The sequence below is a fragment of the Ranitomeya variabilis genome, chromosome 5, assembly GCF_051348905.1.
Source record: "Ranitomeya variabilis isolate aRanVar5 chromosome 5, aRanVar5.hap1, whole genome shotgun sequence".
In the NCBI taxonomy this organism is placed as follows: domain Eukaryota; kingdom Metazoa; phylum Chordata; class Amphibia; order Anura; family Dendrobatidae; genus Ranitomeya; species Ranitomeya variabilis.
Window position 1 is genome coordinate 247,553,385 of NC_135236.1, and position 24,375 is coordinate 247,577,759.

The 24,375-nt window shown below is 45.4% G+C and overlaps 1 protein-coding gene and 1 long non-coding RNA gene across 4 annotated transcripts in view; one reads left to right on the top strand and one right to left on the bottom strand.

Moving 5' to 3' along the window:
- C5H15orf39 (chromosome 5 C15orf39 homolog) overlaps positions 1–24,375 on the bottom strand; it is a 134,380-nt gene that overhangs the window by 88,652 nt on the left and 21,353 nt on the right. The window lies entirely within an intron of this gene.
- LOC143773574 (uncharacterized) lies at positions 4,123–4,721 on the top strand. Its single transcript, XR_013215240.1, has 3 exons — positions 4,123–4,175; positions 4,266–4,335; positions 4,417–4,721. It is a non-coding gene; the product is annotated as an uncharacterized LOC143773574 (long non-coding RNA).

Below are 24,375 nucleotides of genomic sequence, written 5' to 3' on the forward strand. Positions count from 1 at the left end.
TTTTTTTAAAGGCATATTCCCAATTATTATACAATGGTGTAAATAAGCTGAGTTATGGAGTCAATTCTCCATAATTTTTACTGTCAAAGTGGCACTGCTGTACAGGAAGCTGCTCCGTTCACATACATAGGGCTCTGTTGCAGTTACCTACACTGTAGAAAGATGGCAGTGCTGCTGAGGAGGGGAAAAAATGCTGCTGTCCCTGTTCTTTTGCAAGGTCCTGACAATCAGACCCCTTCTTATCAGTAAGTAAAATAACATTATGTTTAATGTTGTGGAATCTCTTTTAGGCTGGAGTCAAAAAGAACGTACAAAAAAAGGGGTCCGTTTTACACGGACGACAATCGCAGAAATGTTCCCTGAACAGAGATCCGTATGACATCCGTGTGCAATGCGAGGATGCGATTTTCTCACATGTAAGCATCCGTGTGACATCAATATGGCGAGATTCTCTCGCCGGCTTGCAATATAGACAAATAATGGATCCATGGGCTCAAATATTCGTGAAAACATATATACAAAAGTTTGGACACACCTTCTCATTTAAATATTTTTCTGTATTTTCATAACTATGGAAATTGTAAATTAACACTGAAGGCATCAAAACTATGCATTGACACATGTGGAATTATATACTTAACAAAAAAGTGTAAAACAACTGAAATTATGTCTTATATTCTAGGTTCTTCAAAGTAGCCACCTTTTGCTTTGATGACTGCTTTGCACACTCTTGGCATTCTCTCGATGAGCTTCAAGAGGTAGTCACCGGAAATGGTCTTCCAACAATCTTGAAATAGTTCCCAGAGATGCTTAGCACTTGATGGCTCTTTTGCCTTCACTCTGCGGTCCAGCTCACCCCAAACTATTTCGATTGGGTTCTGGTCTGGTGACTGTGGAGGCCAGGTCATCTGGCGTAGCACCCCATCACTCTCCTTCTTGGTCAAATAGCCCTTACACAGCCTGGAGGTGTGTTTGGGGTCATTGTCCTGTTGAAAAATAAATGATGGTCCAACTAAACGCAAACCGGAATGGAATAGCATGCCGCTGCAAGATGCTGTGGTAGCCATGCTGCTTCAGTATGCCTTCAATTTTGAATAAATCCCCAACAGTGTCACCAGCAAAGCACCCCCACACCATCACACCTCCTCCTCCATGCTTCATGGTGGAAACCGGGCATGTAGAGTCCATCCATTCACCTTTTCTGCGTCGCACAAAGACACGTGGTTGGAACCAAAGATCTCAAATTTGGACTCATAAGACCAAAGGACAGATTTCCACTGGTCTAATGTCCATTCCTTGTGTTATTTAGCCCAAACAAGTCTCTTCTGCTTGTTGCCTGTCCTTAGCAGTGGTTTCCTAGCAGCTATTTTACCATGAAGGCCTGCTGCACAAAGTCTCTTCATAAGTTATTGTAGAGATGTATCTGCTGCTAGAACTCTGTGTGGCATTGATCTGGTCTCTAATCTGAGCTGCTGTTAACCTGCCATTTCTGAGGCTGGTGACTCGGACAAACTTATCCTCAGAAGCAGAGGTGACTCTTGGTCTTCCTTTCCTGGGGCGGACCTCATGTGAGCCAGTTTCTTTGTAGCACTTGATGGTTTTTGCTACTGCACTTGGGGACACTTTAAAAGTTTTCCCAATTTTTCGGACTGACTGACCTTCATTTCTTAAATGATGACCACTCGTTTTTCTTTACTTGGCTGCTTTTTTCTTGCCATAATACAAATTCTAACAGTCTATTCAGTAGGACTATCAGATGTGTATCCACCAGACTTCTGCTCAACACAACCGATTGTCCCAACCCCATTTATAAGGCAATAAATCCCACTTATTAAACCTGACAGGGCACACCTGTGAAGTGAAAACCATTACCGGTGACTACCTCTTGAAGCTCATCAAGAGAATACCAAGAGTGTGCAAAGCAGTCATCAAAGCAAAAGGTGGCTACTTTGAAGAACCTAGAATATAAGACATATTTTCAGTTGTTTCACACTTTTTTGTTAAGTATATAATTCCACATGTGTTAATTCATAGTTTTGATGACTTCAGTGTGAATTTACAATTTTCATAGTCATGAAAATACAGAAAATCTTTAAATGAGAAGGTGTGTCCAAACTTTTGGTCTGTACTGTATATATAAGAATCACAGATACTGATTAATGTTGGAATGGCCTCTAGTTTGCCTGTACTATATTGTAACAAGTCACGTCATGTTGGTCAAAGATCTACATGCTATGTCGAATTGTGCAAATGGAAAAACCAAAATGATTCTTCCACTAATAGACTTTATTGATGGTTGGGAAAGACAGGGTAATAAAGATAACTAACCATAATGATTGACTTTGAAGATTCTGTAATAGACAGATGTCAGCTTGACTTAATTGATTAACCATTAGAGTAATATAGATAATAACTTGTGGGAGACAGACTTCAGCAATGATTAGCAATAATTATGAGATACAGCAATGATGTAATATGTGACAAAGTCCCTTATTTTTCCTGTAAAATGTTGTGCATTCCAACCAATAAAGCAGAACTCATTTCACTGTACATGTCTTTTGATTTCATCGACCGCCACAGACAATTAAGCAGATCACACACTAGTGTGACTCTCTAACAATTTGGCGCCCAACGTGGGGCCAAGGCAAAGCATGCAGACGACCACAACCGCAACACATCTCTCCCCAGGATGGATGCCGCTTTTGGGCAGGAGACTGCAGCTCCACTCCAGGTGAGAAAATATGTCATCTTTCCTAAATTCCCTCTAGAGCACGTCCAGCCTGGGTTAGAGATAGTTGGCTGTCGTCTCTGGACAATAATTGACCACAATTGGAAAGTCCAAAGCCTACCAACCGGTCAGACTAATTTCATTAATTGTCTGTGTATCTGTGTTTATTGTCGGGACAAGCGAGAGGGTGTATCTAGTGATACTGTACTGCACAGGGCTGTTAGAAGAGAGAGCACAATAACAACAAACAATCGTGCTGGTTTAGGTCCTAGACGATCGATGAATGATCCCAGATGTGCTCACATCCGGCGGCGTGACTAATAGAAAATAAATATGATAGAGGCATTGTTATACTTCTCTGCTTACATATGAATTGCTAGAAACCCAGAGCAAAAGATCCAAGCCAGTTAATCATTAGCTGAACTTTTATCACACTGGCCAAACCAAAGGTCAAATCCCGGTTGTCATGGTGATAAAGGTAGTAGCTGGACATTATCACTGGTGATCAGCTGAAGGGAGTTTCCAAGTAGCAGTGATAAGATGGTTACCTGTCTTGTGGGAAAGTAATAACCATTTCATTACTGGCCACATCAGTCAGATGTGGTGCCCTGACTTTGTGCAGACCTTAGAACTCAGCATTTCCCAACAAGGTTGGTTACCAAAGTACTAGACACACCCCTCACCAGATTGCAAACTGTTTATACTGCTTTTTCAATAGAATTTCTGGAATTTAAAGTGTTTAGATTGAACATACATGCTAGACTAACTATTCCTAGTCCATAAGGCACCTTACTATGTCATTGAATCCAGTAGGCTGTATAACCCAACACACGTAGCACCCTTTAGGTGTAGCCGTAACAACGGTAGTCCAGAAGTTTGAGATTTTGGCAAAGGAGGAAGTACAATGGTTGGGACTCAACCTGTAACATGGGTACCAATCGGTCTAAAACCAGTCAGTTCTCTGTACAGGAGTTAGGCTGGTTTCACATTTGCGGTTGTGTCTGCAGAGTTTGTACCGCATATATCCGCATGCGTTTTGTATTCCTATATTTAACATTAGGGACGCATGCGTTTTTCCTTTTTTGCCGCGTTTGACGATGCATGCGTCGTTTCGTCGTTTGCGGCTTGGTACGGAAATGCAACATGTAGTAATTTTTAGAGGCGTCAATTTGCCGCCTGGAAACGCATGCGGTCGATTGCGCAAGGATTGCGACAAAAAACGCATTGCTGTCTATATGAACGCATGCGTTTACAAGCACATGCGTTTGGTTGCGTTCATGAACGCATGCGTTCCACAAGAGAAAAACATGTCTAGACACTGATAAGCCACCCCCCACATACAAAGTGATAAAGGGAGGGTGTGGACAGTTGCAGGTCACTTCTCTGCAGACAGCCAAGCAGAGCAGACAGACCACAGCACCTTGGAGAAAACAAGCCTCTGAACAATGTGAGTATATCCTAGTCAATGCCTTTATTTTCTATTTTCTTTCTCTACATGTCCTAATTTCTGCCATTTCTTTCTTTCTACATGCATCAGAATGTCTTCTTCGGATTCTTCCTATGAGGAGTTTCTTCCTGGGCCATCTGAAGTCGAGCATGTCAGTGAGGTGAGTACTTGCCTCGTCAGATTGTTAAGTATTCACTGTCACATCTACACATGTGACAATTTGAATTTTTCTTTTTTTTAGAGCTCTTCTTCTACTGCGGCAGAGACAGGGCAGGAGCAGCGGAGTCAAGGTCCGGTGGAAAGACGGCAGCGGGTACGTATACAAGGCTGTTATCTTGAATCTTCCTTTCTTTCCATTCGTATTTCTTAACTTTTTTCTTCTGGAATCCTTTTGTATGTTGACTTTCCTATTCATGCCATTTCTCAGCATCTTTTTTCTTTCTTTTCCTTATGTTAATTGAGCAAACTTTAATGACTTTATTTAATTTTTAGGTTTCACAACGGGAGGATGATCTTATTGAGAATGACCTCCTCATCTCGCTGGTCCAGGAGCGAGTCAAACAACGTCACGATCCGGCGCTTATGGAATGAGGTGGCCAAAGAGATGTGGGATGGCTGGGACAATGCCCCAACACGGGTCCGAAATGCATTTGGTAAGTATTGCACTGCAGTATGAAGCAGCAGAGACCTTGGCCGTGCTCACTCGACTGTGTGTGGTGAAAGAAACTCTCAGGAGTTTCTGTCATCACACACAGTTGTGTGAGCACGGCCAAAAGTCCTTTTTCTGACCACAATTTTTATTTTTTTAACAGTGGCCAAAGTCAAAACACGTTGGCGTTCGATGAAGGACAGCTTCAACAAGGACCTGCATCAAGAGAGCTGTGTTCCCAGTGGTTCAGGAGCAAGGATCAGAAGATACACATACCATCGAGTTCTGGCATTTTTAAGACCGGTCCTTGCCCAGAGAACGTAAGTATCACATGCATTAGGTTGTATTGTATTGCCATAATCTGTATTTTTATATTCCACAGGATTTTGCGTCTGGTTAATATTTGGTATTCATTTTCTTTTTCCTTTTTTCACAGCACATACAGCACTACTGTTGGCCCAGGTTCTGGAGCGGTCCTTCATCCGACAGCCACGGACCCGTCCCAGCCATCCAGCAGCGCAGCAGCAAGTGGGCCTTCCACACTAACTGGAGACCAGGGAGCTGGTCCATCAGGTCTTCCCCTTTCGCAGTCCTCTTCCACTGCCCCTTTTTTGGGGGGCTCCTCCCGGCAGCGGGCTTCGGACAGGTCACTCATGCCCGAGTTTTTGCACTTGAGCTCGGTTTTACACGAAGCAATCGAGGCTTTGGGTGACCGAATGGATGTTTCACATAGCCTCTTGAATGCACGTATCCAGGAGGTCAGCAAAAGCCTTGACCAAGTGAAAGCCGACCTCCAGAGGCCAGCACATCATTTTTTTAACCAAATTGAGCAGGGCATGTCGGAACACCTTACTCCTGATCTCCAGCAGAGTGTCATGCAGGCCTGCAATGCTGCTTATGTGCAGGCTATGCAGCAGAGTCGGTATTTCCAGCAGACAGTGTCGGCATATCCACCTGTGCCTTCACTGTCACGATTGACCTCAATGCCGACCTCTGCTGCATACCACTGCACGGCCACCTCAATTCCTTCCACAGCCGGACACCACTGCAGCACCACCACCATGCCGAGTGCAGTTGGACATACCACCACCATGACAACTGCTGCTCCTGCTTGGACCTCCTCCACTGACACCACGATACAGCAGGACCCTGGCATGGCCTTCTGTACCGCCACCACCACGATGCAGCAGGACCCTCCACACTTTGGCAAAAGGGCTGGAGATGAAACAGACAGCCATGTCTCGCACCAATCTTTTGGGGTCACAAAAACCTTCACACAACATATACCCACAAAGACCTAGGATGACCTGCTACAACTGTGGCAAGGTAGGACACCTGAAAAGGAACTGCAGATAAGCTCCTCTGAAGAGGGAGTCAAGACAGTAGTGGCAGCCACAGGGGCCACCAGGACCCAAGCCACAATAGGACATTGGCAAGCCGGATCCACCACATACACCAGGACCACTTATACTCTTACACTCTACATAACAGCCAAGTGGACCAACACCTACCATCCAGATAGAGGTTAAGGGTAAACCCCTCAATTTGCTAGTGTATACCGCTGCAGCCAGAAGTGTAATCAGGAACATTGACTTACCAGACCCGGATTGTCTCACGGATGAAGTGGTGCCTCGTGTAGGGGTGGATGCTAACACACAGTACACCTCAATGACCAAACTCCTGCACATAGGCCTACAACCTACATAGAGTATGTAGTCTCAACTAGTAGCATCATCAACCTGCCCTGTCAATCTTCTGGGATCAGACCTACTGTCAAAACTCCAAGCCAGCATTCTATTTCATGACAATGGAACGGTCACCCTCATCACTCCTTTTCTTGCTTCAGGACATACGTGTAGACCCAGTAGATGCCAAGCTGATGGCACAAGTCCTGGACACGCTGTGGGCACAAGGCCCAGAAGACACTGGCAGGCTCCAGGTCCAGCCTGTGAAAGTAGAACTGATACCAGGAGCCCTGCTACCTCCGAATCCACAAATACCCACTCTCCATTCCACAATCTGCTATTACCCAACAACTCAAAATCTACCTTGGAAATGGAGCAATCAACCCCATTAAGCCACCTTGCAATACTCCATTATTTCCAGTGAAGAAGAAAACACCAAAGGGGCAACCTACCAAGTTCCACATGGTACAAGACTTGCGTGCTGTCAATAACGGCACATTACTGGACACAACAATTTTTCCAAATCCTCCCACTCTGCTGTCATCAATCCCGCCTACCTCCCCATGGTTTACGGTGATCGATTTGGCCAATGCCTTCTTCAGTGTACCATTACACCCTGACAGCCAGTACTTGTTTGCTTTCACGCATGAGGACCAACAATATATTTGGACTGTGATGCCTCAATGGGCACAAAACAGACCCTTCAAGTTCACCTAGGATATGACCACAGTCCTGGAGCCCTGAAAGATGACACATCCCACTATCACTCTTCTACAGTATGTTGATGACCTCCTCCTCTGCTCGGATAAGGCAGAAGCACAGAGGGAGTCTGTCTCCTTACTTCAGTTTCTGGCACACAATGGATGCAAGTCATCTAAACACAAACTGCAGTTCTGCTAGGAAAAAGTTATGTTCCTAGGACACTACATCTCCCACTAAACAAAACACCTGACTGAAGACAGGAAAGCAGCTGTGCAGAACATACCTCTGCCAACAAAGCCTACGCAGTTACAGTCCTTCCTTGGACTTGTACCCTACTGCCATCCCTGGATCCTTGATGACTCCACACATGCAACCCCTGTATGACTGCCTCAACGACACTCCCTTCAGTCTTACCAGGAAAGCCATAAATGGATTCTACATGCTAAAGGCTGCAATCACGTTCCTCTTCTTCTCTAGGCCTACCAGACTACAGCAAACTCTTCATGCAACTGGAGTCCTGACAACTTCATGGAGGAAGACAACACCCTCTTGGGTACTACTCTGCCAGACTTGACTCAGTTGCCGGAGGAGCACCAACCTGCATGAGAGCCATGTTTGCAAACCACATGTTGCTGGATAAGACTTCTGACATCATTCTGAGCAACCAGCTGAAGATAATGGCCCATGACATTACTGCCATTCTGGCCAAAACACAGCCAAAACATCTGTCTGCTGCCCGCCACCTGCATCTACAATGCTCTCTTCTGCTCCCAGACAAAGTCACCATCTCCTAATGTACGGTACTTAACCAAGCTACTCTCCTACCTCTGCCAAGGAAGGGGGGGGGGAAAGCATTGAGATCACATCTTTGACACACTAGTGGAAGAGGTAGTCAACTCTGAGGTGGCTCAATACGATTGTCTCACTCTTATGAGGCAAAAAACCTCCGGATTTGACTCAGTCACTGATGTACCTTTGGAAGATCCTTACCTGACGATCTTTGTGGATGGATCAAGGTATGCAGACCAAAAACGCAGTTTCCACACTGGTACAGCAGTAGTCATAGAAGACACCATGATGATAGCAAAACCACTGCCTCCATCCTTGTCTGCACAGGAGGCAGAACTGCAGGCCTTGACAGAAGCATGCAATATGTCTGCTCAATGCAAAGCTACAATATACTCCGACTCTCGCTCCGGTCATGGCATGTGTCACGACTATGGACCAAATTGGAGGGCAAGAGACTTCATCACGGCTAATGGAACGTCCGTCAGACACCACAGAGCCATATAAGAACTGATGGAGTCCTTATTGATGCCAGAAAAAGTTGCAGTAGTAAAGGTGAAAGCGCATACTGGAGGAACCTCAAGGGAAGCAGTGAGCTACAGACTGGCTGACGCAACAACAAAAGAAGCAGCAATGCTACCACTTGACAAAAACATCTCATCTGTACTCTCTAATGGATCCGGAAACAGAGGAAAAAAGGGACAATCCTGGGAAAAGATGTTCTAAACACTCCAGAAGCAAGCATCCAAAGAAGAAAAGGAGAAATGGACTCAAGATGGAGACACACGGGATGAAAGACACATTACCTAATTGCCTTATCTCATAATTATTGCTAATCATAATGACATGTGGGTGACAGATGTCAGCAATCTAAGTCAAGCTGACATGTCTCACACAATCTTCAAAGTCAATCAATATGGTCAGTTATCTTTATTATCCTTTCTTTCCTTCACATCAATAAAGTTTATTAGTGGAAGAATCATTAGGGTTTTTCCATTTGCAGAGTTCCACATAGTATGTAGATCTTTTATCGACATGAGGTGACTTCCTACAACTTAGTACAGGCAACCTAGAGGTCATTCCAACATTAAAGTGAACTTGCCAAAAGGTATGGCCGATAAGAGATATGCCCATCACCTTTCAGGGCTGATATACAGCATTCTATAATGCTGTATATCAGCCCCAATCCGACCTTATCTTCTATTATACTAACCTGGGGGGTGGTCCGGTCCGATGAGTGTCGCTGGTCTTGTCTTGGTCCGGCGCCTCCCATCTTCTTAGGATCCCTGTAATCCTGCTGGCTTCGTGTGGATGACGCGTTCCTTCGTCATCCACACAGTCTCCTTGGCACAGCACTCCTGCACAGGCGTACTTCCCTTCCCTGTCAAAGAAAGAGCAAAGTACTGCAGTGTTCATGCGCCGGGGCTCTTTGACCTTTCCCGGCACCTGCGCACTGCAGTACTTTACTCTCCCTTTAACAAAGCAGAGAAGCTCACATGCGCAGGAGTGCGGTGCCGAGGAGCCGAGTCATCCACACGAAGCAAGCAGGATGGCATCGCAAGAAGAAGAGGGGCGCCAGACCAAGAAGAGTGATACCCATCGGAATGGACTGCAGGTGTGTATAATAAAAGTTATTTTTCTTCTCAGCCCTGAAAGGTGATGGCCATATCTGTCATCAGCCAAACCTGGTGACAGGTTCTCTTTAATCAGTATCTATGATTCTTATGTGTGTGAATAATAATAAAAATAATATATATATATATATATATATATATATATATATATATATATATATATATATATATATATATATATATATATATATATATATATATATATATATACATATACATACATAGTGTCAAAAAAGTGTCAAACAACTGAAAATATGTCTTTTATTCTAGGTTCTTCAAAGTAGCCACCTTTTGCTTTGATGACTGCTTTGCACACTCTTGGCATTCTCTTGATGAGCCTCAAGAGGTAGTCTCTGGAAATGGTTTTCACTTCACAGGTGTGCCCTGTCAGGTTTAATAAGTGGGATTTCTTGCCTTATAAATGGGGTTGGGACCATCAGTTGTGTTGAGCAGAAGTCTGGTGGATACGCAGCTGATAGTCCTACTGAATAGACTGTTAGAATTTGTATTATGGCAAGAAAAAAGCAGCTAAGTAAAGAAAAACGAGTGGCCATCATTACTTTAAGAAATGAAGGTCAGTCAGTCCGAAAAATTGGGAAAACTTTGAAAGTGTCCCCAAGTGCAGTAGCAAAAACCATGAAGCGCTACAAAGAAACTGGCTCACATGAGGATCGCCCCTGGAAAGGAACACCAAGAGTCAACTCTGCTTCTGAGGATATTTATCAAAGTCACCAGCCTCAGAAATCGCAGGTTAACAGCAGCTCAGATTAGAGACCAGGTCAATGCCACACAGAGTTCTAGCAGCAGACATCTCTATAAAAGCTGTTAAGAGGAGACTTTGTGCAGCAGGTCTTCATGGTAAAACAGGCAGCAAGCAGGACAGGACAGGCAGCAAGCAGAAGAGACTTGTTTGGGCTAAAGAACACAAGGAATGGACATTAGACCAGTGGAAATACACTCACTGGCCACTTTATTAGGTACACCTGTCCAACTTCTTGTTAACACTTAATTTCTAATCAGCCAATCACATGGCGGCAACTCAGTGCATTTAGGCATGTAGACATGGTCAAGACAATCTCCTGCAGTTCAAACCGAGCATCAGTATGGGGAAGAAAGGTGATTTGAGTGCCTTTGAACGTGGCATGGTTGTTGGTGCCAGAAGGGCTGGTCTGAGTATTTCAGAAACTGCTGATCTACTGGGATTTTCACGCACAACCATCTCTAGGGTTTACAGAGAATGGTCCGAAAAAGAAAAAAAATCCAGTGAGCGGCAGTTCTGTGGGCGGAAATGCCTTGTTGATGCCAGAGGTCAGAGGAGAATGGGCAGACTGGTTCGAGCTGATAGAAAGGCAACAGTGACTCAAATCGCCACCCGTTACAACCAAAGTAGGCCTAAGAGCATCTCTGAACGCACAGTGCGTCGAACTTTGAGGCAGATGGGCTACAGCAGCAGAAGACCACACCGGGTACCACTCCTTTCAGCTAAGAACAGGAAACTGAGGCTACAATTTGTACAAGCTCATCGAAATTGGACAGTAGAAGATTGGAAAAACGTTGCTTGGTCTGATGAGTCTCGATTTCTGCTGCGACATTCGGATGGTAGGGTCAGAATTTGGCGTAAACAACATGAAAGCATGGATCCATCCTGCCTTGTATGGAGCATCTTTGGGATGTGCAGCCGACAAATCTGCGGCAACTGTGTGATGCCATCATGTCAATATGGACCAAAATCTCTGAGGAATGCTTCCAGCACCTTGTTGAATCTATGCCACGAAGAATTGAGGCAGTTCTGAAGGCAAAAGGGGGTCCAACCCGTTACTAGCATGGTGTACCTAATAAAGTGGCCGGTGAGTGTATGTGCTTTGGTCTGATGAGTCCAAATTTGAGATCTTTGGTTCCAACCACCGTGTCTGTGCGACGCAGAAAAGGTGAACGGATGGACTCTACATGCCTGGTTCCCACCGTGAAGCATGGAGGAGGAGGTGTGATGGTGTGGGGGTGCTTTGCTGGTGACACTGTTGGGGATTTATTCAAAATTGAAGGCATACTGAACCAGCATGGCTACCACAGTATCTTGCAGCAGCATGCTATTCCATCCGGTTTGCGTTTAGTTGGACTATCATTTATTTTTCAACAGCACAATGACCCCAAACACACCTCCAGGCTGTGTAAGGGCTATTTAACCAAGAAGGAGAGTAATGGGGTGCTACGCCAGATGACCAGGCCTCCACAGTCACCAGACCTGAACCCAATCAAGATGGTTTGGGGTGAGCTGGACCACAGAGTGAAGGCGAAAGAGCCAACAAGTGGTAAGCATCTCTGGGAACTCCTTCAAGACAGTTGGAAGAACATTTCCAGTGACTTCCTCTTGAAACTCATCAAGAGAATGCCAAGAGTGTGCAAAGCAGTCATCAAAGCAAAAGGTGGCTACTTTGCAGAACCTCGAATATAAGTCATATTTTCAGTTGTTTCACACTTTTTGTTAAGTATATAATTCCACATGTGTTAATTCATAGTTTTTTTTGATGCCCTCAGTGTGAATGTACAATTTTCATAGTCATGAAAATACCGAAAAATCTTTAAATGAGAAGGTGTGTCCAAACTTTTGATCTGTACTGTGTGTGTATATATATATATAAAACAAAAAGGGAAACCACACAAAAAGATGTAAAAAAAAAAGAGGACTGTAATGCCCCGTGGCCTGGCAACGTTTCAGATATATATATATATATATATATATATACACTCACCGGCCACTTTATTAGGTACACCTGTCCAACTTCTTGTTAACACTTAATTTCTAATCAGCCAATCACATGGCGGCAACTCAGTGCATTTAGGCATGTAGACATGGTCAAGACAATCTCCTGCAGTTCAAACCGAGCATCAGTATGGGGAAGAAAGGTGATTTGAGTGCCTTTGAACGTGGCATGGTTGTTGGTGCCAGAAGGGCTGGTCTGAGTATTTCAGAAACTGCTGATCTACTGGGATTTTCACGCACAACCATCTCTAGGGTTTACAGAGAATGGTCCGAAAAAGAAAAAAAATCCAGTGAGCGGCAGTTCTGTGGGCGGAAATGCCTTGTTGATGCCAGAGGTCAGAGGAGAATGGGCAGACTGGTTCGAGCTGATAGAAAGGCAACAGTGACTCAAATCGCCACCTGTTACAACCAAGGTAGGCCTAAGAGCATCTCTGAACGCACAGTGCATCGAACTTTGAGGCAGATGGGCTACAGCAGCAGAAGACCACACCGGGTACCACTCCTTTCAGCTAAGAACAGGAAACTGAGGCTACAATTTGTACAAGCTCATCGAAATTAGACAGTAGAAGACTGGAAAAACGTTGCTTGGTCTGATAAGTCTCGATTTCTGCTGCGACATTCGGATGGTAGGGTCAGAATTTGGCGTAAACAACATGAAAGCATGGATCCATCCTGCCTTGTATGGAGCATCTTTGGGATGTGCAGCCGACAAATCTGCGGCAACTGTGTGATGCCATCATGTCAATATGGACCAAAATCTCTGAGGAATGCTTCCAGCACCTTGTTGAATCTATGCCACGAAGAATTGAGGCAGTTCTGAAGGCAAAAGGGGGTCCAACCCGTTACTAGCATGGTGTACCTAATAAAGTGGCCGGTGAGTGTATATATATATATATATATATATATATATATATATATATATATATATATATATATATATATATATATATATATATATATAATGCAGTAACCCCTGTAACAGGTAGGGGGCGCTGCATGATCTCCCCAGTATGCGCTTGGCTGCGTGATGGTATAGAGAGAAAGTTTGGCAGGATTGTAAATGGCCAATATGTGTGTTGCAGAGGAGGTTACTCTGCACTGTCAATCTGATTGTAAGTTGGTCTGCTGGGACCTGTAGTCCCTCAAGAGTTTGTGTTATGTGTATAGTTCTCATGGGAGATTGGCAGGGCTAGTCATGAGAGATGGGAGGGTCAGACTAGCCACACACACACTCCCACCCAGGGGAGTGGTTACCAGTATGTAACGTGACCAGGGTGTGGGTCAGTGTTCGTTGTGAGCTCCCTGTGTGTGGAGCCGAGAGGTGTGTCCGGTAGGTCCTGTGTGGTTCCTGTGTATGGACCTGACCGGTGAAGGTGCTGGATTGTCCTAGGAATGACTAGGGTCCTGCAAGCACCTGAGACGGTCGGTGCTGGATTGTCCTAGGAATGACTAGGGTCCTGTGAGCACCTGAGACCGAGGAACCTGATGTATGGTCGGTGCTGGATTGTCCTAGGAATGACTAGGGTCCTGCAAGCACCTGAGACCGTGAGACTTGGCTTCGGGTGGCCTGGGTATTGGACGTTCCCGGCTGGGGAAGGACGTCCTGAAGAGTACCCGGACTAGGCCACCAGGTGGGGTCCCGGCTACCTGGGTGTTGGGAGGTCCTGCGAGGTGGACCGGATCCCTGAATAGCACGAGGTGAGGATCGGGATCTGCGGAGCCAGAGACAGTTACTGTGTGGGGAAGCTGGAGTCCTTCGGTGAGGTCTGGACTGACTACTGGGTGCCGACCAGGCAAGTTCGGGATCCCCGTTAGGCAGCTTACCCAGAAGAGTGTTAACGGAGTGTGGGGAAGCTGGAGTCCTTCGGTGAGGTCTGGACTGACTACTGTGTATTGACCAGGCAAGTTGGTGATCCCCGTTAGGCAGCTTACCCAGAAGAGGTTAACGGAGTCGGCATGAGGAGCAGGAGCTCCTGTCAGGTACCAAAGAGACTGTTGGTGCCTGTTGTGTTTTATGTGATATAAGTAATGAACTTTGCATAACCCGGTTTATGGCATATTCAATAAACCGCCCGGACTGTTTTGTTAGAAAATTGTGCCTGGCTACATTAATCCCGCGCCAAGTGAGTGTCCCCCAATACACTCAGTAAGAAAAGTCTTACATTGTCTTACATGTGGTGGAGAATTTTGGCAACGATCCAGGTGGCACACGTAGAGTTAATTGTTGTGGCAGAGCCACGAAGGTGACAAGCGTCTAGCTGTAACTCGGCGGGGTTACGAAGGTGACAAGCGTCTGGCTGTAACTCGGCGGGGTTACGAAGGTGACAAGCGTCTGCTGTGACTCGGCGGGGTCACGAAGGTGACAAGCGGCAGCAGTGGAGCCGTGCAGAGCCGTGTGGAGAGTAGCCGCGGTTGCAGCGAGAGGTTCTGTAGCAGCCAGAGCTGCAGTGGCAGCAGCGGTGACTTGTGGTTTGCTGCCGGTTATGTGTGACTGCAGCGTGAGCTGTGGCAGTGCCAGCAGGTGCTGGTGAAGAGTCGGGGGGAAAAAAAAAAAAAAAAAGGGACATTTTTTTTTCTGTTTGCAGACTCTTAAAGAGCCAGAGTCACATTAGTGTACTGTATGAACTGGGGTCTGAGTATCGTGGGGAAGTCCACGGGGTGTATCCCAGGGAGGGGACTGTCCCAAATTGTGAGCGGTGTCCCAAACTGAGATGGTTGTCCAAAAAGGGGCGGAGTCCCAAAAAGGGGCGGTAACCCGAATAGGGGTGGAATCTCAAGAGGGGGCTATATCCCAAACAGGGGTGGTGTCAAAAAACAGAGCACTTGTCCAAAAAGGGGGCGGAGCCAAAAAAGGGGTGGCAATGAGTGAGGAGCCACGTCTGTGTCCTTTTTTGGCTCAATGGAGAGCGTGTGCAGGGGTTGTTAGACCCGGGGAGAGAAGCGTCTTTTCTGAGAACCCTCCCAGGAAGTTCTGTAACACCTGGGGACACTAAATGTCTTCAGGCAGCCACTATCTCCGTTACTGCAGCTGATGTTTCCACATACCATGAGGTGGTTGTAGTCCCGAGCTGGCCGTGTCCTATGGTTATAGGACAAGATTTGGTGACACTGTGGGACTGGTGGAAAACGGGTGAAGTGTTTGTGGATGTTATGTGGAAGGGTGGTAGTATTAGTGAGAATGCGCCCCCTAGAGTTGACAGTCCTAAGATGGGCGGGACCAAAGAAAATGATAAACGTGCCCAACTTACGGACATGCCACCTGAAGTGTGCCACAATGCGACTGGTAGTGGTCTAGTGGAAAAAATAAGTGGAGCTGACACCCAGACAGAGAGGGACTTGCGGGATCTTCGTACTCTGGGTGGTGACTATGACAGGTCATGGCCAGTAATAGGCGCTGGAGCGGAGTATGACCCTGTGCTAACACACGTACTGACACAGAGAAACGACAGGGCTCCACAGACTGAAGTCATGATAGCGGGGGCAGCCATTCCAGAAGTTGTGACCTGTTTAGGAAGGGACGGCTGGTTCCTGGATGACAGATCGGGTGGTGGTGACTCCCAATCAGACGGTGACGAAAGAGGCAAAGGGGCTGAACCAGTTGCGCCTTGTGAAGATTTGATGGGAGATACGGAAGACCTGGAGTGTGTGAAGTACTCTGAAGTCCCTGTGAATCAGGACGAAGCTAGGGTTGTCACTACTGAAGCCCTAGAGAGGGTTGAACCTGTTAGTGAAGAGATAGGAAGATCTCTGAAGAGGCAGAGTGTGGGTGAGCAAACTGGCCCATCTGAAATAGAGCTGATTAAAGAGACAGTGAAAGAACATGTCGAGCGAGAAAGGGTCCTGAGACAAGAGGCTGAGCACAGGGTGAATGAGCTGGAGAAGGAAGTCTCGGAGCTCAGAGGTCACCTGTTAACCTGGCAAGGTGTGAACAAAGCCTTAAGGGAAGATGTGAAAGGGCTCAGAGAAGCATTAAGTGGTCTTCTACAAGAGAAGAAGATGCTGGTCGAAGACTCACATCTGCTAATGCCCATCTTGACCAGGGGTCTGGAAGAGGGTAAAGCTGAAGAAGAGTGGGCGTTAAGAGCCGAAAGAGATAGTCACCCGGTTGTGGCAGATGTCTTGTCGGAAAGGTCGATGGCAAAACAGGGGCCATCCGTTCCTGAAGAAAGTGAGAATCCACTCGTCAAGTGTGTGATAGATGTACCCGAAGAGGCGCAAGATGCATGTACCGGTGAGGGTGTGCATGAAGCCTTCAAAAGGCAGTAGAAGCGTGTAGTGTGCATTAGGCACTAGAGACGAAACAGTGGTGAGTGACTTGGGTGGGAGACCTGGTAGAAAAAATGTGGTGACTAAAGATTTGGTGACACAGACAGACTGTGACTTAAGGGCCAAAGCTCAAGGCCTACGTGTTGACCGCTGGGAGCGGGGTAAACCCAACATGGGTATGATTATGAGTGTTGTTCAAAACCGACTGAGACGGTCTTCTCGACTGGTAGGGCGAGGTAGTGTGTGTGACCTGTCTCGAGGTTTCGGGTGTTTGACAGGTGTTCAACCCTACAGGTGTGAACAGAGGGGGGGGATATGTGATATATGTGATGCAGTAACCCCTGTAACAGGTAGGGGGCGCTGCATGATCTCCCCAGTATGCGCTTGGCTACGTGATGGTATAGAGAGAAAGTTTGGCAGGATTGTAAATGGCCAATATGTGTGTTGCAGAGGAGGTTACTCTGCACTGTCAATCTGATTGTAAGTTGGTCTGCTGGGACCTGTAGTCCCTCAAGAGTTTGTGTTATGTGTATAGTTCTCATGGGAGATTGGCAGGGCTAGTCATGAGAGATGGGAGGGTCAGACTAGCCACACACACACTCCCACCCAGGGGAGTTGTTACCAGTATGTAACGTGACCAGGGTGTGGGTCAGTGTTCGTTGCGAGCTCCCTGTGTGTGGAGCCGAGAGGTGTGTCCGGTAGGTCCTGTGTGGTTCCTGTGTATGGACCTGACCGGTGAAGGTGCTGGATTGTCCTAGGAATGACTAGGGTCCTGCAAGCACCTGAGACGGACGGTGCTGGATTGTCCTAGGAATGACTAGGGTCCTGTGAGCACCTGAGACCGAGGAACCTGATGTATGGTCGGTGCTGGATTGTCCTAGGAATGACTAGGGTCCTGCAAGCACCTGAGACCGTGAGACTTGGCTTCAGGTGGCCTGGGTATTGGACGTTCCCGGCTGGGGAAGGACGTCCTGAAGAGTACCCGGACTAGGCCACCAGGCGGGGTCCCGGCTACCTGGGTGTTGGGAGGTCCTGCGAGGTGGACCGGATCCCTGAATAGCACGAGGTGAGGACCGGGATCTGCGGAGCCAGAGACAGTTACTGTGTGGGGAAGCTGGAGTCCTTCGGTGAGGTCTGGACTGACTACTGGATGCCGACCAGGCAAGTTGGGGATCCCCGTTAGGCAGCTTACCCAGAAGAGGTTAACGGAGTCGGCATGAGGAGCAGGAGCTCCTGTCAGGTACCAAAGAGACTGTTGGTGCCTGTTGTGTTTTATGTGATATAAGTAATGAACTTTGCATAACCCGGTTTATGGCATATTCAATAAACCGCCCGGACTGTTTTGTTCGAAAATTGTGCCTGGCTACATTAATCCCGCGCCAAGTGAGTGTCCCCCAATACACTCAGTAAGAAAAGTCTTACAATATATATATATATATATATATATATATATATATATATATATATATATATATATATATATATATATATATATATATATATATATATATATATATATATATATATATATATATATATATATATATATATATATATATATATATCTATATATAAACACATACACACACACACACACATATACACAGTGTATATATATAAAATCCCTGGCAAAAATTATGGAATGACTGGCCTTGGAGGATGTTCATTCAGTTGTTTAATTTTGTAGAAAAAAAGCAGATCACAGACATGGCTCAAAACTAAAGTCATTTCAAATGGCAACTTCCTGGATTAAGAAATACTAAAAAAATCAAGAACAAAAAATGTGGTAGTCAGTAATGGTTACTTTTTTTAACCCCTTAACGACCGCCGATACGCCTTTTAACGGCATCCGCTAAGGGTACTTAAACCACAGCGCCGTTAATTAACGGCGCTGTGGAAAAAGTGAATAGCGCCCCCCAGAGTCGGATTTTCTCTGGGGTCTCGGTTGCCGAGGGTAGCCGAGACCCCAGAGAACATGATTCGGGGGTTTTTTACCGACCCCCGAGTTGCGATCGCCGGTAATTAACCGTTTACCGGCGGTCGCAACAAAAAAAAAAACAAAACGCGATTTGCCTTTTAATTTCTCTGTCCTCCGATGTGATCGCACATCGGAGGACAGAGAAATAGGGTCCCCGATGGCCCCCGATAGCCCCCCAATACTCACCTATCTCCCCCGGTGCTCCTCGTGGCTCCCGATGGGCGCCGCCATCTTTTTTCCGGGAAAAAATGGCGGGCGCACGCGCAGTACGCCCGCCGCCCGGCACCCGGAAGATCTTTGGGGTCTCGGCTGCCGGGGGTAGCCGAGACCCCAAAGAACATGATCGGGGTCGGTTTGCACCGACCCCTGTTTTGCAATCGCCGGTAATTAACAGTTTACCGGCGACCGCAAAAAAAAAAAAAAAAAAAACGATCTGTATTTCTCTGTCCTCTGATGTGATCGCACATCAGAGGACAGAGAAATAGGGGGATTCGGGGACCCTAACATACTCACCCGGTGTCCCTGGGTCCTCTTCTGTCTTCTCCTGCCGGCCGGCTTCTTAGTCGGGAAAGAAAATGGCGGGCGCATGCGCAGTGCGCCCGCCATCTGCTGCCATCTGCCGGCCGGCAGGAGAGACGAGTTGGGGCTAAAATTAGGGTTAGGGTTAGAGTTAGGGTTAGGGCTAGGGTTAGAGTTAGGGTTAGAGTTAGGGCTAGGGTTAGGGCTAGGGTTAGGGTTGGGGCTAGGGTTAGGGTTAGGGTTAGGCTACTTTCACACTAGCGTTTTTTGGCTTCCGTCGCAATGCGTCGTTGGAGAAAAAACGCATCCTGCAAAAGTGCTTGCAGGATGCGTTTTATCTCCATTGGCTTGCATTTGCGACGGATTGCCACATGTCGCATCCGTCGTGCGACGGATGCGTCGTGCTTTGGCGGACCGTCGGCACAAAAAAAGCTACATGTAACTTTTTTGTGCGACGTGTCCGCCATTTCCGACCGCGCATGCGCGGCCGGAACTCCGCCCCCGCCTCCCCGCACCTCACAATGGGGCAGCGGATGCGTTGAAAAAACAGCATCCGCTGCACCCGTTGTGTGGCGCTTACAACGCTAGCGTCGGTACGTCGGCCCGACACACTGCGATGGGCCGAGTACGACGCTAGTGTGAAAGTAGCCTTAGGCTTCTTTCACACTTGCGTCGGTACGGGGCGGTCGCAATGCGTCGGCCCGACGAACCGACGCATGTTGTGAAAATTGTGCACAACATGGGCAGCGGATGCAGTTTTTCAACGCATCCGCTGCCCAGTCTATGTCCTGGGGAGGAGGGGGCAGAGTTACGGCCACGCATGCGCGGAAATGGCGGACGCGACGTACAAAAAAAAGATTACATTGAACTTTTTTTGTGACGACGGGGCTAAAGTTATGGTTAGGGTTGGGGCTAAAGTTAGGGTTAGAGTTGGGATTAGGGTTTGGATTATTAGGGTTGGGATTAGGGTTACGTTTGGGATTAGGGTTAGGGGTGTGTTGGATTTAGGGTTTTGATTAGGGTTATGGTTAGGGTTGAGATTAGGGCTGTTTTGGGGTTAGGGTTGTGATTATCGTTAGGGTGGTGATTAGGATTATGGATCGGGTTAAGATTAGGGTTAGGGGTGTGTTGGAGTTAGGGTTGGAGTTATAATTTGGGGGTTTCCACTGTTTAGGTACATCAGGGGGTCTCCAAACACGAAAGCCAATTTTGCGCTAAAAAAGTCAAATGGTGCTCCCTCCATTCTGAGCTCTGCCGTGCGCCCAAACAGTGGTTTACCCCCACATATGGGGTATCAGCGTACTCGGGATAAATTGGACAACAACTTTTGGGGTCCAATTTCTCCTGTTACCCTTGTGAAAATAAAAACTTGGGGGCTAAAAATCTTTTTTGTGGGAAAAAAAAATATTTTTTTATTTTCACTACTCTGCATTATAAACTTCTGTGAAGCACTTGAGCATTCAAAGTTCTCACCACATATCTAGATAAGTTCCTTAGGGGGTCTAGTTTCCAAAATGTGGTCACTTGTGGGGGGTTTCTACTGTTTAGGTACATCAGGGGCTCTGCAAACGCAACATAACACCCACAGACAATTCTATCAAAGTCTGAATTCCAAAATGGCGCTCCTTCTCTTCCAAGCTCTGCCGTGTGCCAAAACAGTGGTTTACCCCCACATATGGGGTACCAGCATACTCAGGACAAATTGGAGAACAAATATTGGCATCCAATTTCTCTTGTTACCCTTGTGAAAATAAAAACTTGGGGGCTAAAAAATCTTTTTTGTTAAAAAAAAATATTTTTTATTTTCACGACTCTGCATTATAAACTTCTGTGATGCACTTGGGCATTCAAAGTTCTCACTACACATCTAGATAAGTTCCATGGGGGGTCTAGTTTCCAAAATGGGGTCACTTTTGGGGGGTTTCTACTGTTTAGGCACATCAGGGGCTCTCCAAACGCGACATGGCGTCCGATCTCAATTCCAGTCAATTTTGCATTGAAAAGTCAAATGGCGCTCCTTTGCTTCCGAGCTCAGCCATGTGCCCAAACAGTGGTTTACCCCCACATATGGGGTGTCGGCGTACTCAAGACAAATTGTACAACAACTTCTGGGGTCCATTTTCTCCTGTTACCCTTGGTAAAATAAAAATTTGGAGGCAAAAAGATCATTTTTGTAGAAAAAATGCGATTTTTTTATTTTCACGGCTCTACGTTATAAACTTCTGTGAAGCACCTGGGGGTTTAAAGTGCTCACCACACATCTAGATAAGTTCCTTAAGGGGTCTAGTTTCCAAAATGGTGTCATTTGTGGGGGGTCTCCACTGTTTAGGCACATCAGCGGCTCTCCAAACGTGACATGGCATCCGATCTCAATTCCAGCCAATTCTACATTGAAAAAGTAAAACGACACTCCTTCTCTTCCAAGCTCTGCGGTGCGCCCAAACAGTCGTTTACCTCCACATATGGGGTATCGACGTACTCAGGAGAAATTGCACAACAACTTTTGTGGTCTAATTTCTCCTGTTACCCTTGTGAAAATAAGAATTTGTGGGCGAAAAAATCATTTTTGTGAAAACAAATGCGATTTTTTATTTTCACGGCTCTACGTTATAAACTTCTGTGAAGCACTTGGGGGTTCAAAGTGCTCACCACACATCTAGATAAGTTCCTTAAGGGGTCTAGTTTCCAAAATGGTATCACTTGTGGGGGGTTTCCACTGTTTAGGCACATTAGGGGCTCTCCAAACGCGACATGGCGTCTGATCTCAATTCCAGCCAATTCTGCATTGAAACAGTCAAACGGTGCTCCTTCACTTCCAAGCTCTGCGGTGCGCCCAAACAGTGGTTTACCTCCACATATGGGGTATTGGCGTACTCAGGAAAAATTGCACAACAAAATTTGTGGTTAAATTTCTGTTTTTACACTTGTGAAAATTAAAAAAAAATGGTTCTGAAGTAAAATGTTTGCAAAAAAATTAAATGTTCATTTTTTTCTTCCACATTGTTTCAGTTCCTGTGAAGTACGTAAAGGGTTAATAAACTTCTTGAATGTGGTTTTGAGCAGCTTGAGGGGTGCAGTTTTTAGAATGGTGTCACACTTGGTTATTTTCTATCATATAGACCCCTCAAAATGACTTCAAAGGTGATGTGGTCCCTAAAAAAAAAATGGTGTTGTAAAAATGAGAAATTGCTGGTCAACTTTTAACCCTTATAACTCCCTAACAAAAAAAAAATTGTTTCCAAAATTGTGCTGATGTAAAGTAGACATGTGGGAAATGTTATTTATTAACTATTTTTTGTGACATATCTCTCTGATTTAAGGGCATAAAAATACAAAGTTTGAAAATTGCTAAATTTTAAAAATTTTCGCCATATTTCCATTTTTTTCATAGATAATCGCAAGTAATATCGAAGAAATGTTACCACTAACTTGAAGTACAATATGTCACGAAAAAACAATCTCAGAATCAGCGGGATCCGATAAAGCGTTCCAGAGTTATAACCTCTTAAAGTGACACTGGTCAGAATTGTAAAAATTGGCTCGGTCATTAAGTACCAAATTGGCTCTGTCACCAAGGGGTTAACCAAGCATAGGGAAAAAATTATGGAATAACTCAATTCTGAGGAAAAAATTATGGAATCACCCTATAAATTTTCATAACCAAAAATAACACCTGCATCAAATTAGATCTGCTCGTTAGTCTACATCTAAAAAGGAGTGATCACACCTTGTAGAGCTGTTGCACCAAGTGACATGAATCATGGCTCCAACAAGAGAGATGTCAATTGAAACAAAGGAGAGGATTATCAAACTCTTAAAATAGGGTAAATGATAACGCAATGTTGCAAAAGATGTTGGTTGCTCACAGTCAGCTGTATCTAAAATCTGGACCAAAAACAAAACAACATGGGAAGGTTGTTAAAGGCAAACATACTGGTAGACCAAGGAAGACATCAAATCGTCAAGACCGGAAACTTAAAGCAATATGTCTCCAAAGCAGGAAATGCACAACAAAACAAATGAGGAACGAATGGGTGGAAACTGGAGTCAACGTCTGTGACCGAACTGTAAGAAACCGCCTAAAGGAAATGGGATTTACATACAGAAAAGCTAAACGAAAGCCATCATTAACACCTAAACAGAAAAAAACAAGGTTACAATGGACTAAGGAAAAGCAATCGTGGGCTGTGGATGACTGGATGAAAGTCATATTCAGTGATGAATCGCAAATCTGCATTGGGCAACGTGATGATGCTGGAACTTTTGTTTGGTGCCATTCCAATGAGATTTATAAAGATGACTGCCTGAAGAGAACATGCAAATTTCCACAGTCATTGATGATATGGGGCTGCATGTCAGGAAAAGGCAGTGGGGAGATGGCTGTCATTACATCTTCAATAAATTCACAAGTTTATGTTGATATTTTCGACACTTTTCTTATCCCATCAATTGAAAGGATGTTTAGGGATGATGAAATCATTTTTCAAGATGATAATGTATCCTGCCACAGAGCAAAAACTGTGAAAACATTCCCTGAAAAAAGACACATAAGGTCAATGTCATAGCCTGCAAATAGTCTGGATCTCAATCCAATTGAAAATCTTTGGTGGAAGTTGAAGACAATGGTCCAAGACAAGGCTCCAACCTGCAAAGCTGATCTGGCAAAAGCAATCAGAGAAAGTTGGAGCCAGACTGATGAAGAGTACTGTTTGACACTCATTAAGTCCATGCCTCAGAGACTGCAAGCTGTTATAAAAGCCAGAGGTGGTGCAACAAAATACTAGTGATGTTTTGGATTGTTTTTCTGTTTGTTTGTTTTTCATGATTCCATATTTTTTTCCTTATGCTTGGTTAAAAAAGTAACTATTACTGACTACCACATTTTTTGTTCTTGATTTCTTTTAGTGTTTCTTAAAGCCAGAAAGTTGCCATGTGAAATTACTTTAGTTTTGTGCCATGTCTGTGATCTGCTTTTCTTCTAAAAAAATGAACACCCTCCAAGGCCAGTGATTCCATAATTTTTGCCAGAGGATAGATAGATAGAAAGATAGATAGATATACAGATAGATATAGATACATAGATAGATAGGATAGATAGATAGATAGATAGATATCAAGAAAATTAAGGGCACACTAATATCCCACATCCTAGATATCACTGAAAGAAATTTTCCAGTTGAAAATCTTAATTAATTACATAGTGGCACAATGTTGTGAACA